The 17,335-nt window shown below is 41.3% G+C and overlaps 1 protein-coding gene across 1 annotated transcript in view; it reads left to right on the forward strand.

Moving 5' to 3' along the window:
• LOC145394906 (uncharacterized) overlaps window positions 1-17,335 on the forward strand; it is a 71,145-nt gene that overhangs the window by 38,101 nt on the left and 15,709 nt on the right. The window lies entirely within an intron of this gene.

Consider the following 17,335-nt stretch of genomic DNA (forward strand, 5'->3'; position numbering starts at 1 on the left):
TGTGTGTGTGTGTGTGTGAGAGAGAGAGAGAGAGAGAGAGAGGGGGTTAAAAATACCTTACACCATGCACTGAGTTCCTAGAGCCATATATGAATGAAAGATGGCTATACGTACGGGTATAATCCACTGTCAGCGCATACTAAAACCCACATATGATGCACAACGAAGACCAATTAACCATACGAGACACTGGACAGTAAACTCGTCCCGTAACACCTCCTCGTCATCGATTTATTTTGTTTATTACACCTTTGTATTCCCTCGTATGTTTGTGGTGTAAATTAAATTGATATACGAAAAGATGGAAATAGCATGAGTCTGAAGTTGTATTCCGGCAAAATAAATCGCCTAGGAAGAGATGTTGCGAAGTTTCCTATGACACAAAGTAGCTTTTCAAGTTTGATTACGGTCTTCTATTAGGTGTTTCATTTCAGTGGATATAATTGATGCAGTGATTGTACAGTATCTTGACCAGCTGTGTGACTGACTAGGACAATGACTGCATCCCTCCCAGCCGTGCTTACTCACTCACTCACTCTCACACACACACACACACACACACACACACACACACACACACACACACACACACACAATAATAAGAACCAGCTGTTTGTATCACTTCGTAAACAGCGCCTGCATCCCCTTTCCCCCTCGCACCGACAACATATGAGGAAGAAGAAACTCAGCATTGGCAGGAATAAGAGGAGAGGTGGGATCTTCACTGAAACAAGAGTGATAAAGGCAAGGCTGGCATACGTTCAGTCAACATTAAAAGGAGGAAGAAATGAACTGGTGGAGAAGATCATGAGAGATACCCTGGAAGGAGGAACTAATACCTGGGCAAAAAAATAGCAGGAAGTTAATAAAAAGAGTAAAAATCAACGAACATAGATTAACAGCAGAGAGTAAAGAGAAACCGAACAAAAAATGGAAGAACAGGACCTAGGACTGTGGAGAAAAGGAGCAGAAGAAAGATAAAGCCTAAAGACAGATAAACAATGGAAGACACAGTTGGGGAAAACCGAAGATATATATGACAACAGGCCAGAAGAAGTGATATTATTCAGGGCAAGAACGAATAGCTTGCCGTTGAGAGCAGAAAACAGACACCAGGATGGCAATGCAAGATTCCCTATTGTAATGAAGATCTGGAACACTTTCTACTATTTTGCGAAGGCTACAAAGAAGAAAGAATGATGATCAATAAACTACATCAACCATACGAAAAAAAAAAAAAAATAAAGAGAATAATAGGAAGACTCTTATTTGAATATGAAAACATGAAAGAGATACAAGAGGTAAAGACAACATATATGCGGCATGGAAAAAGCGAGAAAAGGAATCGAAAAGCTAACAACAAGAACCAGCCACAGATTAAAGAAGAAGAGGGGAGCTGTTACAAAGACATATCCCCGAAATATCATCGGATCGGATCGGACATGAAGCCCTCCTGCGCTACACACTACCTCATCAGCTTCCTGGCCTTCAGAAACCGAACTATGAAGTAGCGGAAGGTGTCTGTGGCTTCTGTGGACGTGGCTGAAGTATGTGACCTGGTGAACCGCAGTGTCATATTAGATAGCTGCTGTCCTTGATCCGAAATTGTGCCTGGTCTCCCGCCTCTCTTATTTCCTGATCGAGAGGCACTGGACGGTCAGGTACTTGTAAAATCGAAAGTTCGCCGGCGTTTCTCTTCCTCTTGTAGGGAGTGAAGGTGTTATGTGAGATATTTTGATGTGATAGCGAGATGAAGCACACAAGAGAAGCGTATGATATGTGAGATATTTTTATAAGGTAGTAATATGAAGCACACACAAAAAGAGAATGTGTTGCGTGATACATTTTTATGTGATAGTAATATGAAGCACACAAGAAAAGAATATGTAATGAGAGACATTTTTATGTGATAATAAGATCAAGCACACAAGAAAAGAGTATGTTACGTGAGATAATTTTATGTGATAGTAATATGAAGCACAGGGAAAAGTATGAGAAGGAAAGAGTATGTGACATTCAGGAAAGAATGCAAAAGTATGGAAGGCAGGACAAAATGGGATCTATTGGAGAACTCTTTCTTGTGATAAAACAAGGGAGCCACAGCCACCTCAACAGGTCAACTCTGGAACTGTCTCCCTCTGTCTATTTCTTGCATCCTATATATATGGTCTCTAGTCTTTCAAACGCAGTGTGTCCAGGCATCTCGAAATGAACGGATCTTAAATTGGCCTCTCTTTTGTATTGTTTGTTTGTTTGATTTTTGAAGGAATGGTTTGCGGGAGCCTGGCCTTTGATTCCTTCTTCCTTGCATTAGAAAAAGAAAAAAAAAACTCCCTACCTCCAGTGGTTCACAGAGGGTACCAAGATACTGTAGGTTCACTGCGCCTCGTCATGCTCTGTAATGACGCTCTAAGGGACGCACATCATCGCTATATCTTGTGACTCTACCTTTGATGTCACTGTTTACACATCTTACAGACTGATGCATTTCTAGATACGATAACCTAAGAACAGACCTCAGCATCACCATCAGTTACGCCAAGACGTCACACTAAGCGCTGATGTCTCTCAAGCAGTTAAGGACATCATCTTCCTTGACATCACCATAGATAACATACACTGGAAGAATCACATCAGCAAGACTACAAATTCTCTTAATATTTTCTCAGCCGACTCAGACGTACTAAAATAATTGGGTTTCTCGTCGACAGGGCTGAAAATCGTATGCATCATCTTCGTTCCACCCAAACTTGCTTATCTTTATGCGACCTAGTTCTGCCTCTCTCACAGCTGCACAGAGAAATGATAGAAAAAGTGCAGAAAGTCCTGGAAAATACTTGCGCACACACACACACACACACACACACACACACACACACACACACACACACACACACACACACACACACACACACACACACACACGAGAAGATTCGTTTCACGCAAAGAATTCCAAGTTCGTCTTAGTGATGGTGCCGATTGTTTGTATCTATCGAATTCTCGACGTTAGACCTGATAATCTCTTCCCTGATGCCCACCAGCTCTCCTACACGCCACACACCTTTCCATGTTACCCTTTTGGCTCTAGTACCAACCGTCCATATTGAATACATGTTAGGGCTGTATTAGAGATTTTTTTTTTTTTTTACATGTCGGTGGGTCTTGTGGAAAATCAGTACCGAGTTACCTTAGTTCATCATAGAGAAAGTACATTTATCAAATTCAGCAGAGAGAGATTAAAGTTCAGTTCATGAGAGAGAGAGAGAGAGAGAGAGAGAGAGAGAGAGAGAGAGAGAAAGTTACATCTCCATGCTCATAAAAACATCCCAGCCGAGTGCCTTCCTAGAACTGTGTGTGTGTGTGTGTGTGTGTGTGTGTGTGTGTGTGTGTGTGTGTGTGTGTGTGTGTGTGTGTGTGTGTGTGTGTGTGGTCATTACCCTCTGAGGCAGTGAGCCGTATTCTCGCCTGCTTTTATTCGTTTTTTTTTTTTTTTTTTTTTTTTTTTTTTTTTTTTACTTAATCGTGAATTTTGGCGGCTGCTTAACACATCCTTACCTGTTTATTTTTTGGCTCTAGCACGCTTTTATTCTCTCGTATGCTTATGTAATATATATTGAAATCAGTGGGTCATGAAACAAAACAAAAAAATGCTGTAAAATGGAGCACAAATCACAAATAAAAAGATGCTTGAAAATTTCCTAAAATCCTAAAAATGCGGCTCTACAGTGAAATACATATAAGCCTAATAACCACGTGGGATACGACGCAAGAATGTATTTGGCTCACAAGAATACGGCTCTAAGCTGTAATATATACTGCGTAATAATAACAAAGGTGGAAGCGCAATACGGCTCTAAGACATAAAATATATAACAATAACAGAGGAAGGGAAGGTAGAAAGTATTTGGCTCACAAGAATACGGGCCTAAGGTGTCTATCTATCTATCTAAGGTGTAATATGTATAATAAACAAAATACGAAGCGCAATACGGCTCAAAGGTGTAATATGGGTAATAATCACAAAGGAAGAAGCGCAATACGGCTCAAAGGTGTAATATGGGTAATAATCACAAAGGAAGAAGCGCAATATGGCTCAAAGGTGTAATATGTAAAATAATCACAAAGGAAGCTCATTACTTCTCTAAGGTGTAATGATCATAAAGGATGAATTGGGGAATATTCGGCTCTACGTCATTCCCGCCTTTCCCAGTGACGTCACAGGAGTGCGTCGTAGTGAGTCACTCCCGCCTGTTATCGTGTCACATCCGGCGCCAGTGTTTATCTCGGGAACTTAGAAATACCCACCGCTTATCTGAGATTGTGGTGATTTTGTTGCTTTCCGATTTTGATATATGGAATGTGGGATAAGATTAACCCTTTCACACCGATGACATTTAATTCTTTCCCATCGATGACGTGTGTTTTACTCTTTCACTCCGATCACGTCCCTTAGTCTTTATTTCTTTTCTTTCTTTAAATTTTTCAGAGGATTATAATCGGCTCAGGAGAGGCTTTTCGCCCTGGAGTTACCTGTTGTACAATCTTCATTAACCCCTTCCCACTTCAGGTACCAATACCTGAGGAGGGTCCACGTCGGCCCAAAACTGTTTTATCACTATATTCTACTCAGTTTAGTAGGCTTTCGTAGCAATCCTGAACAGTTTAATTTTACACATGTCGTGTTAAAATTCCCTTCACTTCTATTTATGTCATTCATGTCGGTATTGGAAAAGTGTGAAGGTAACAGTTAGATAATAGTAAGGTGTAAACTGCAAAATAAATCGCCAAGGATGAGGTGCTAGGGAGCTTCTTAACCCAACGGACATACGGTCCATCGAGATCGAAGTGCGTAATCTTGCTGTCCCGCGGCCTTCTTGCAAAAACAAATCTTACACACACACACACACACACACACACACACCTAACCCCCCAAAACTCGTCTGTGGGTAGGAAGGTGTTTGTTCCCGGAGTGTTAACGAATTTTACTTTACCTTCAAGAAATCTTTTTGTATTTCATTCTTGCGGCCTCCAGACGATTTTTCTCAGCTTGGGAGGGCTTTTTCGAGTCGAGGTAGATAAATTTGCAGTAATCTCGCTTCCTTTCGACGATTTCATTCAGTCCGGAAGCCATTTTCCGAACTAGAGGGGTTAGAGTTTGATTTTTTGACCCTTTCAGTACGAGTAATCATTCATGAGCTGAATAAAATCGTCTGGTGGTAGTAATAATGAAGCTGAAAGAAAATCCTCGGTGTCAAGATGTTAATTTGGAGAAAGGGGTTATGTCACTGCACAAAGAAAAGAAAAAAAATCCCATGAACTGAATAAAAGCGTATGGAGAGAGAGAGAGAGAGAGAGAGAGAGACGTTTTTGGATCTTAGGAGTTAAATGATCCTTCCAACCCAATGACGCGTTTTATTTCATTCTAATTCGAGACGATTTTATTCAGCTTGGAAAGATCTGACTGGCCACTAAAGATCAATAAAAAACAAAACAAAAAAATCAACCCAATCAATTAAAAAAACTTAAAAACCGAAAAAAAATCGTCTAGAATATAAATAAAACAAAAAAGACAGTTACTTTAAGAAATCACTAATTAAAATTTGTCATGAGCTGAATAAAATCGTAAGTAGTGAGCATAATAATCGTCTGTAGAGCTTAATCGTCCTTATCGTCCCTGGTGAGCATATTAATCGTCCGTGGTGAGCATAAAAATCGTCCGTAGTGAACAATAATCGTCCGTTGAGCCTAATAATCGTCCGTAGTGAGCCCAATAATCGTCCGTAGTGAGCATAACAATCGTCTGTATTGAGCATAACAATCGTCTGTAGTGAGTATAATAATCGTCCGTAGTGAGCATAATAATCTTCCGTAGTGTGTATAATAATCGTCCGTAGTGTGCATAATAATCGTCCGTAGTGTCCATAATAATCGTCTGTAGTGAGTATAATAATCTTCCGTAGTGTGCATAATAATCTTCCGTAGTGTGCATAATAATCGCCCGTAGTGTCCATAATAATCGCCCGTAGTGAGTATAATAATCTTACGTAGTGAGCATAATAATCGTCCGTATTGTGTATAATAATCGTCCGTAGTGAATATAATAATCGTCTGTAGTGAGCATAATAATCGTCCGTATTGTGTATAATAATCGTCTATAGTGAGCATAATAATCGTCCGTATTGTGTATAATGATCGTCTATAGTGAGCATAATAATCGTCCGTATTGTGTATAATGATCGTCTGTAGTGAGCATAATAATCGTTCGTAGTTTGCATAATAATCGTCCGTAGAAAGCATAATCGTCCGGAGTGAGCATGACAATCGTCCGTAGTTTGCATTATAAAATACGTCCTTGGGCTGAAGTGGTTAAGGGAAGGGGATACTCCATTCTCCCCCCACCGCGTTGTCGGGGCGAGGGAGTTACGTAAGGAGCCGCCGGCCGTACTTATAAACTTTCTTGAGGTCAACCCTGCGGCACGGTGATTCTCTCTCTCTCTCTCTCTCTCTCTCTCTCTCTCTCTCTCTCTCTCTCTCTCTCTCTCTCTCCTTAACGTTCTCCGGACAATACGATTCCTCAAGAGACTTTTCAGAATGGCACTGCTCAATAAAGCCTTCATTAACCTCTTGACTCTCTCAAGATGAAGAAAATCGTCTGGTAAAAATGAATATAATAAAACTGACGTCCATGGGCTAAAAAGGTTCTGTTGTGTATATGACTGCTACATTGCTTTTACGATAATCTGGTCTAACATTGCCATCTTTTTGTCTTGATTGCCGTGTTGCAAATATAGATTTAAAAAATGATGCTAGTCATGAGGCAGTGCTATGGAAAGGATGCAGAGTTCTATACTCCCGGCGCGCGACTCTGAGGTTGTTATTATCGTGCCCTGGCAACCTATCATTCAAAAGTGCGTCTGATTTCGTGTACGAGACGCTAGTGATTCGTGTATAGTATGTTCGTGTATAATAATATTCGTGTATAATATATTCGTGCATAATAATATGATTCATTCATGTATAATGATACGAAATTGGACGCACTTTTGAATGGTACGTTGCCAGGGTACGATAATGACAACCTCAGAGTCGTGCGCCGTGACTATAGTACTGTCTTTCTCCTCCACTGATATAGTCTATCTATCTATCTATAGCCCGGCGCCCTAATCCCGTAAAGGGTGGCCGCAGACAAAACTCCTCCAAGTCGCTCTCTCACCCACCATTTGACTACCCTCACCCCAACTTACCCCCCCCCCCTCATATACCTCTCAACTCCATCCCTCCACCTCATCCTCGGTCTACCCCTCCCTCTCCCTCCCTCCACCTCACCTACATACACCCTCTTAGTCAGTCGTTCATTCTCCATTCTCTCCACATGTCCAAACCACCTCAGTGTATTTCTCCTAATCTTCTCAACCACATCCACATCCACCCCACAACGTTCCTTCACTTCTTCATTCGTCAACCTGTCCCTCCACATGCTCCTCTCAAGTAACTCATTTCCACTGCTCTCACTCTTGACTTGTTCCCCTCTTGCAAGGTCCACGCCTCGCTTCCATACGTCAGGGAAGGGATCACAATACTATCATGCAGTGACTTCTTAACTTCCATACTCACCTCCCTATTTCTCATCACTGCTTTCAGTGAACCAACGACCTTCCTTCCCTGCTGTACCCTTTCACGCACTTCATCCCCCAAAGTTCCATCCTTACTCATCACACTACCCAAGTACTTGAATGCACTCACATTCTCCATATCCTCACCATCCATCCTCACTGTACATTCTGTGACTTCATTCCTCTCAAACACCATAACTTTACTTTTGTTTACATTAACTTTCAGCTTCCTCCTCCTACACACTGTCCCAAATTCATTCACCAAACCTTGCAACTCCCATTCATCTTCACTCAACAATACTGTATCATCAGCAAACAGCAACACCGGAATCTTCCAAATCTCACCCTCATTCAATAGAGCCACCCCCACATCCACTGCCCTACCTTGCACATCCCTCACAACCCCATCCATGTATATATTAAACAGCCATAGAGACATCACACAACCCTGTTTCAGTCCCACACTGAGATCAAAGAACTCACTCAACTCACCATCCATTCGCACAGTAGCCCTAGCTCCTTCGTACGTACTCTTCACAGCATTCAACAATTTCCCCTCCACCCCATATATTCTTAATACCTTCCACATACCTTGCCTATCTATTCTGTCATAAGCTTTCTCCAAGTCCATGAAGGCAGCATACACTTTCTTTCCCTTCTCTAGATACTTATCCACTGAACATCTTAGAACAAATATCTGATCTACACACCCTTTTCCCTTCCTAAATCCCCCTTGTTCTTCTCCAACTAGCTCCTCTGTCATATGCCTAACCCTGTCAATGAGTACTCTACCATATATTTTACCAGTCACACTAAGAAGGCAAATACCCTTATGGTTACCACATACTTCTCTCTCCCCTTTTCCTTTGTATAAAGAAACAATTATACCTGATTTCCAGTCCTCTGGAACCCTTCCCTCTTCCCAAGCCAATCTACACAACTTCCATATCCACTCCACAACAATCTCACCTCCATACCTTAGCATTTCACCACACACTCCATCAATTCCTGGGGCCTTTCCCATCTTGATCTTCATTGCTTCCAATACTTCCGCCCTACTGATCTCTTCCTCCCTCTTCTTCTCCCGGCCATTCCCCAACCATTTATACTCGCATTGCTCTCACTCTCTACATTCAACAAATCCTCAAAGTGCTCCTTCCATCTCCTCAATTTCTCTCTCTTCTCCACCGACAATCTATTATTCCTATCTTTCACTCCCCTACTATATCCCCTTTCACACTGCCTTACTTTTTTTACCTCCTTCCAAAACAATTTCTTACTCTCCCTCCATTTCACACTCAGATTCCTCCCAAACTCTTCATCCACTTTCTTCTTAATCTCTTTCACCAGTCTCTTCACCTCCCTCTCCTGCTCACATATACCTTTCTCTTCTCTCTCTCATCTTCTCCGCTACCTCTACTCGCTAACCATTCACTAAATGCCTTCTTCTTTTGTTCCACAGCTCGTTTCACCTCATCATTCCACCATGCTGTCCCTTGCACACCCTTGCATCTCCTCCTCACTCCACAAACCACCTCACACGCTGCGCCTATCTCTTCCGTGAATATCTTACATAAGTTTTCCACCCCTTCCATCTGCTCTAGCTCATACCTTCCCAATCTTTCTTCCACTATACTCTTATACTCTGCCATTTTCTCAGTATCTTGCAAATTCTCCACTCGTCTCACAGGAGCTGTTTCCTCCTGCCTTCCCCTTCTTCTCCTTAACCATTTTCTTTGCAGCTTTATCTTGCATGGCCATCACTAAGTGATGGTCCGAGACTCCATTCCCCCACCCTCTCCACACTTCTGCATCCAACACTTGTCTTCTCATTCGCTCATCCACACACACGTAGTCTATCATTGCCTTTCGTTCAACAAGTTCACCCTCCATCCTCCTCATTACTCTCCATGTATACCGGTGGATCATCTTATGCCGAAAGTAGATGTTGGCTATTTTTCAACCCCTTACCAGCACAGATGTCCACCAAAGCACTACCATTCCCATCTACTTCAGCTGGCACACCCCACTGACCAACCACTCCATCCACTCGTACATTCCCAACTTTGCCATTCATGTCTCCAATCAAAAGCACTCTCTCGCTCCTCTCAAATTTATCCATACATGCTTCTACTCTCGCCCAAAACTCATTTTTCACTCTTGCCACTCGGTCCTCTGTCGGGGCATACACACATACAATCGCCCATGCTTGTATACCTACTTTCATCCTCACCCATACAATCCTTGCACCCACTGTTCCATACTCTCTTATATTCTCCTTCCACTTCTTGCTTATCATCAGACATACTCCCTCTCTTGCCCTCTCATTCTCATTAACTCCCCCACATATACCTAAACCATATTCCCATTCTCTCACCCTGACATAGGCTACGTGAAATAAGCTGTACAAGGAAAAAATCCGGGCCAGGTTAACGTGAAAAGAGTATAGTTTATGCCTTTGTCTTCACTCATACTACTTCACAGGTAAGGTAGGGATAGACGTAGATATAAATATTCCTAGATGCCGCATCGCCCATTCTTCAGTACAGTACAGCGCCGATGCGTCTGCATGGCCGCCATCTTGGAACGGTCCAGCGTGTGATAGTGGCGCTTGTTTTAGCGTGAATTCAGACTATGAAAATGAATGTAACTTTGCCATTTGTTGTCCGATTTTGTTAAACTTAGGCTTAAAGAGGAGAAAAATAAAGATTGTACATAATCGGATGTTCATAATGAAGAATATATTATAGCCGTATAGCTAGTGTTTAGAATACCAAATATATCTAAGCCTCTGCAAGGCTATTATATCTGTCATAAAAGAATAACTGAAGAATTATGTTCCGCACCTGACCATGTGTATATTCTAAGTTTTCCTATCTTCAAAGCTTAAAACCATTAGGACCTAGCTGGTTGCTGATAAAAATTGATTTTCACACGTTGTGCTTATATCACTTAGGTAAACTCTCACAAGTATACAAGAAACCATTTGGCTTGTCACTGAGTGTAGAGTCACCCGTACACAGAAGAAAGAGGAAAGGAAGACAAGAGGGAGGAAGGAAGGAAAAATGGAAGGAGGGCTTACAAGTCACAGGTTATAAAAAATATACATTTTAAGTTGCACTGTCACAATGCACAAGGGGAAAAAAAATATAATTCCACATGAACAGAAAATACAATACAAAAAGGGAAAAAATACACATTTAATTACACATCAATAGAAAAGACAATGCATAAGGAAAAAAAAAATTACATCAATAGAAAATACAATGCAGAAGGCACAATAATTACACATAGGATTACACATCAACAGAAAATATAATACATAAGGCAAAGTAATTACACACAGAGTTACACATGTACAGAAAATACAGTGCATAAGGCAAAAAAAAATTACACAGAACTACACATGCATAGAAAATACAATGCTGTTTCCCAAACTTTTATCAGCTCAGGATCTCTAGGAAACCTATTTAGATAAAAGGTAAGAAAAATTTGCATTACGTTTAGCTGCATACATTTTCTAGTTGGTTTTTGTGGTAAAAGTATTACTCTGTTGGAATCTACTTCATGGGGGTAAATTTTTACAAATTGCCAATACACCCCCAAGGTTGTGCAGTATATTTTTCTGGACTTAATCTAACCTAACCTAACCTAACCTGCTGCTGCGGAATGCTTACCTTAGAGTTAGGTATCATACTATGCGTTTATGGTGGTCATATCCCTGAACCACATAATGGCAACTTGTAAAATAATACCTTCATGGGGATAAATGAAACAGAATCATTGTGCTTGGCCTTGAATACGTATTATAATATTAATACGGACACTGTGATACCTGCACAACAATACATTTTGACAATATATCCGGTCATTTCTTGGAATGGACAGCCTCCAAACTCGACTTATCAAATTTTTATGCAGCTTTTTTCCCCCAATCTTCCATGATAGTTTATGGAGACGAAAATCAAGAAAGCAAATAATTTTGCATCAGGTTTAAGACTGTAAGGTAATAATTTCACCTGCCACTGGCCCTGGTACAGCAGCCACATGGACATTACTGACTTTGTCATCCAAGATGCATTGCAAGCTGACGTCAAATTATCACACAAAAACTAGTCTTTAAATGAACTTACTTGTGGAAAATTATTCCCTGTTGTCTTGTTTCAATATTTCGACGGTTTTACACCCAAAAGCAGCACAATGTTGCGGCATTTCTAGGTAAACAGTGGTCAACTTTGCCGAATGTCTGCAACACTACATCGCCTGCCTCAACCCAGGTTGCCCGATTTTTTTTTTTTTTAATCGCGTTATGATACTGATGTTTCAAAATTATCGTTTTTCCACCCAAATAATCGTAAAAATGTATCGGATGGCTGTGAAAATTATCGGATATATTTTTTACTCTATTTCATTACGCTCTAGGCTACAGTTATAAGATCATGATAAAATAAATGATGGAGTAATCAACACAACATGTCTTCAATAGTTTTAAATTTATATAAACAACATTAGTCTCATAATAAAAAAGTAATGGAAATTCTTAAAAGTTTCGATATATGTATCATTTAGGGGAGGTTTATATAACAATATTCAGTTTAGAAAAGTTAAATAAATGCATCCAAATTTATAAAACAAAATAATTCCTCTACACTATCTCATAAACAGTTACCCTAAGTGCACTAAGGAAAATTACAACTTCTCATTTTACAGATAACATACTGTCTATGGAAAAGATTTACTCTTGATGAAAAGACTTTTTTTATTATCATTTTTTACATTAAAATACTTACGTAATAAAACACAGAATAATCGTACAGAATATACGATAATAAGAAAAGGTACGTACATCGTAGTAGAGGCAGTTTAATCGTACATGTACGATAATTATCGTACGAATGGCAACCTACCTCGACCGCTCCAAGATGGCGGCCGCAAAGTAGTGTCATGCGGCATCTAGGTATATATGTATATCTATGGGGATAGAAAGCGTAAAAAAAAAAAGAAAGAAAACCAAACCATTTTTTAAAATAATAATCAACTACTATAGATAAGACTTCTTTACCCGACAAACTGGTTGCGATCCTTGATAAATAGGGACCTTCAGCCCATTTTCCCGTTCCTGCCTCTGGGCGGAGAAGAAAAAAAAAAAATGGTGAGGAAGATGGAGAGTATAGTTTCATCGGGTAGGGGACAGAAAGGAGGGTGGGAGAGGGCAGGGTGTGGGATAATGGGAGTAGGATAGGGTGGGGTGGGGAAGTACTGGAGGGAAGATTAGGAGTAGAGTAGGGGAAGTACTGTGGGATAGGGTAGGGAGGAGAGGGCGGGGGTAGGGGAGGTATGGGAGGAGAGGACCTTGTATCTCACCCTTATATCGCTTCACAGAGACAGTTAGGGGATTCCCTCCTCACTGGTCTATGGTACAGGGAGGTAAGAATATCACTGTGCTGAAGACAATGCCATACCCCGTACTGGCACAGCTCACACACTGCCATATCTCACACTCTGACACCCTAACTATCACACTTCACATTTTGATATACCTCCCATTGCCTCACCTCACTGTCACGTGTCAAACTGAAATAAACCGCCACACTTCATTCTGCTACACCTCACACACTTACGTCACACTATATACATTACCATACCTGTCACTGCCGCAGCTCACACTGCCACACTTCATCCTAACATCCCACACTGCCACAGCACATTCGCTACCACTCCTTACACTGCAACATCTCCCTGTTGTAGTTTTGTTGCCCTTATATGCATTTCAAAAATATACTCCTGATCCTTCCCTTAATTGTTTTAATATTATTTTCCTAGCTATTTATTTTTCCCAGGATCTGTCATTGTTCTCATGGTTACTGGTCATTTCCTGTAAAGCCACACACACACACACACACACACACACACACACAGATATTGAATCTCCCACAGCGGTATAGTCTATATGTCTATTGCCAGACGCCAAAATCCCGTAAGGTATAGGATTGATAATAATAATAATCATAATACTGTAATAATAATAATAATAATAATAATCTATCTATCTATCTATCTATAGCCCGACGCCCTAAACCCGCAAAGGGTGGCCGCAGACAAAACGCCTCCAGGTCACTCTGTCACCCACCATTTGACTCCCCTCCCCCCAAATCACCCCCCCTCCCTCATATACCTCTCAACTCCATCCCTCCACCTCATCCTCGGTCTACCCCTCCCTCTCCCTCCCTCCACCTCACCTACATACACCCTCTTAGTCAGTCTTTCATTCTCCATCCTCTCCACATGTCCAAACCACCTCAGTGTATTTCTCCTAATCTTTTCAACCACATCCACATCTACCCCACAACGTTCCTTCACTTCTTCATTCGTCAACCTGTCCCTCCACGTCACTCCACATGCTCCTCTCAAGTAACTCATTTCCACTGCTCTCACTCTTGACTTGTTCCCTTCTTGCAATGTCCACGCCTCGCTTCCATACGTCAGGGTAGGGATCACAATTCCATCATGCAGTGACTTCTTAACTTCCATACTCACCTCCCTATTTCTCATCACTGCTTCCAGTGTACCAACAACCTTCCTTCCCTGCTGTACCCTTTCATTTACTTCATCCCCCAAAGTTCCATCCTTACTCATCACACTACCCAAGTACTTGAATGCACTCACATTCTCCATATCCTCACCATCCAACCTCACTGCACACTCTGTGACTTCATTCCTCTCAAACACCATAACTTTACTTTTGTTTACATTAACTTTCAGCTTCCTCCTCCTACACACTGTCCCAAATTCATTCACCAAACCTTGCAACTCCCATTCATCTTCACTCAACAATACTGTATCATCAGCAAACAGCAACACCGGAAGCTTCCAAATCTCACCCTCATTCATTAGGGCCACCCCCACATCCACTGCCCTACCTTGCACCTCCTTTACAACCCCATCCATATATATATTAAACAGCCATGGAGACATTACACACCCCTGTTTCAGTCCCACATTGAGATCAAAGAACTCACTCAGCTCACCATCCACTCGCACCGTAGCCCTAGCTCCCTCATACATACTCTTCACAGCACTCAACAATTTCCCCTCCACTCCATATATTCTTAATACCTTCCACATACCTTGCCTATCTATTCTGTCATAAGCTTTCTCCAAGTCCATGAAGGCAGCATACACTTTCCTTCCCTTCTCTAGATACTTCTCCACTAAACATCTTAGAACAAATATCTGGTCTACACACCCTTTTCCCTTCCTAAATCCCCCTTGTTCTTCTCCAACTAGCTCCTCTGTCATATGCCTAACCCTATCAATGAGTATTCTACCATATATTTTACCAGTCACACTAAGAAGGCAAATACCCTTATGGTTACCACATACTTCTCTCTCCCCTTTTCCTTTGTATAAAGGAACAATTATACCTGATTTCCAGTCCTCTGGAACCCTTCCCTCTTCCCAAGCCAATCTACACAACTTCCATATCCACTCCACAACAATCTCACCCCCATACCTAAGCATTTCACCACACACTCCATCAATTCCTGGGGCCTTTCCCAGCTTAATCTTCTTCATCGCTTCCACTACTTCCGCCCTACTGATCTCTTCCTCCCTCCTCTCATCTCTTCTTCTCCCAGCCATTCCCCAACCACTTATACTCACACTGCTCTCACTCTCTACATTCAACAAATCCTCAAAGTGCTCCTTCCATCTCCTCACTTTCTCTCTCTTCTCCACCAACAATCTATTATTCATATCCTTCACTCCCCTACTATTTCCCCTTTCACACTGCCTTACTTTCTTTATCTCCTTCCAAAACAATTTCTTACTCTCCCTCCATTTCACACTCAGATTCCTCCCAAACTCTTCATCCACTTTCTTCTTACTCTCCTTCACCAGTCTCTTAACCTCCCTTCTCCTGCTCACATATACCTCTCTCTTCTCTCTCTCATCTTCTCCCCTACCTCTACTCGCCAACCATTCACCATATGCCTTCTTCTTTTGTTCCACAGCTCGTTTCACCTCATCATTCCACCATGCTGTCCCTTGCACACCCTTGCATCTCCTCCTCACTCCACAAACCGCCTCACACGCTGCGCTTATCTCTTCCGTGAATATCTTACATACGTCTTCCACCCCTTCCATCTGCTCTAGCTCATACCTTCCCAATCTTTCTTCCACTATGCTCTTATACTCTGTCCTTTTCTCACTATCTTGCAATTTCTCCACTCTTCTCACAGGAGCTGCTTCCTCCTGTCTTCCCCTTCGCCTCCTCAACCACTTTCTTTGCAGCTCTACCTTGGCCATCACTAATAATAATAACAATAATTTTAGCAATAACATTACACTAATAACAGTGATCATACCGGTAATTTCTCTGGGACCATGAAGAAACATTTGTTTCTACAGCTGTAATAGGAATTTCATGCTATCACTACAACAATCATTATTGCTGTTGTGGCCTGAAGTTTATCTCAGCGTGAAACTGTGGTTGCTCCTTTCATACATTCCACCATACTCCTTTTATGGGGCAAGGAGAGAGATGAGGGACATTTGCATAAGAGCATCATAATCGTATCTTGGTCAGCACGGGAAGGCGTCCCTCTCCAGCAATTCTGTATCATACATATGTGTTATTGTGTGGCTAATGCCAGCTCAATTTATTTGGTACAGCAAAGTACAGTACTTAGCAGTCAGAGGTGTAGCCTATGAAGACAGTAGCTCATCATTATATTTTTTGGTATGGAAGACAGAAAAAAAAATTACCAAATTAAGTTCTACTGCTACCCATAAGAATGATCTGTTTTTTTCAGTTTGGAGAGGGATACCGTATGTGATGGCACTGACAGAGGCAAGCAAACTCAACTGCCTGGTCATATAAACATTCCTCAACTTCTTCCATATTCCATGAAAGGAGGATGGTGTGCTGCAGAAAAAAGGCAATATAAGTCTGCAGTCCACCAGAATTATGTTTCAGATAAGCTTGGGGCCACAACAACAATGTTTTTCAGTACCAGTTGTAAGAAAGTTGCTTATAATGTGGAATGCATCCCTAATTTCTGTTGAGAACTGGCCGCAGTGACAAACACCACGTCTATGATTACATGGTGACAGATGGATTTGTTGTGGTCTAATTATCTCTGAGATGACAGGAGGAGACAGCTCAAAACAAAAAGTTCTGACAGGAATATTCCCACACTGGTCAACAGCTGCACTTCTTTGTCCTTGTCTCCCATGTTAAGAAAGGTAGAGATGAGCATGTGAAGAGGCGAGCTTGAATGACTGTCTGAATGATATATGAGTGTGTTTCAAACATCACAACCTATACAGTAGTATAATGAAAAAGAATACTTATATGATAAGGAATAATAATAAATTTGTATCTTTACAATGCAGAGTATCGATCTTTTCATCCAATGACCAATTTTGGATTGTCCTCTCAGGAGTATATGGGCCCAGGACTGTGTTAGTCCCAGTAACAACCCCCTTCACCCTGAGGGAAAAGAAAACTATGGAGTTAGCCAGCATAAACTATATATGTCCTCAAGCTAAACAGGAGAGAGAAGTTCGTTTTTAACACCTTAACCCTTTCACTGATATTTCCACATTATTCTTGCTACCACCAGATTATTTTATTTCAAGAGGTTTTACAAGTTTGGGAGGTCAAATGTACCTTTCGTTAACCCTCTCACTATAAGACATCTCCCTTTAAGTTCAATAAA

This window comes from Coenobita brevimanus, chromosome 29, assembly GCF_032717465.1.
Source record: "Coenobita brevimanus isolate Jiangsu-jjx chromosome 29, ASM3271746v2, whole genome shotgun sequence".
NCBI classification, from domain to species: domain Eukaryota; kingdom Metazoa; phylum Arthropoda; class Malacostraca; order Decapoda; family Coenobitidae; genus Coenobita; species Coenobita brevimanus.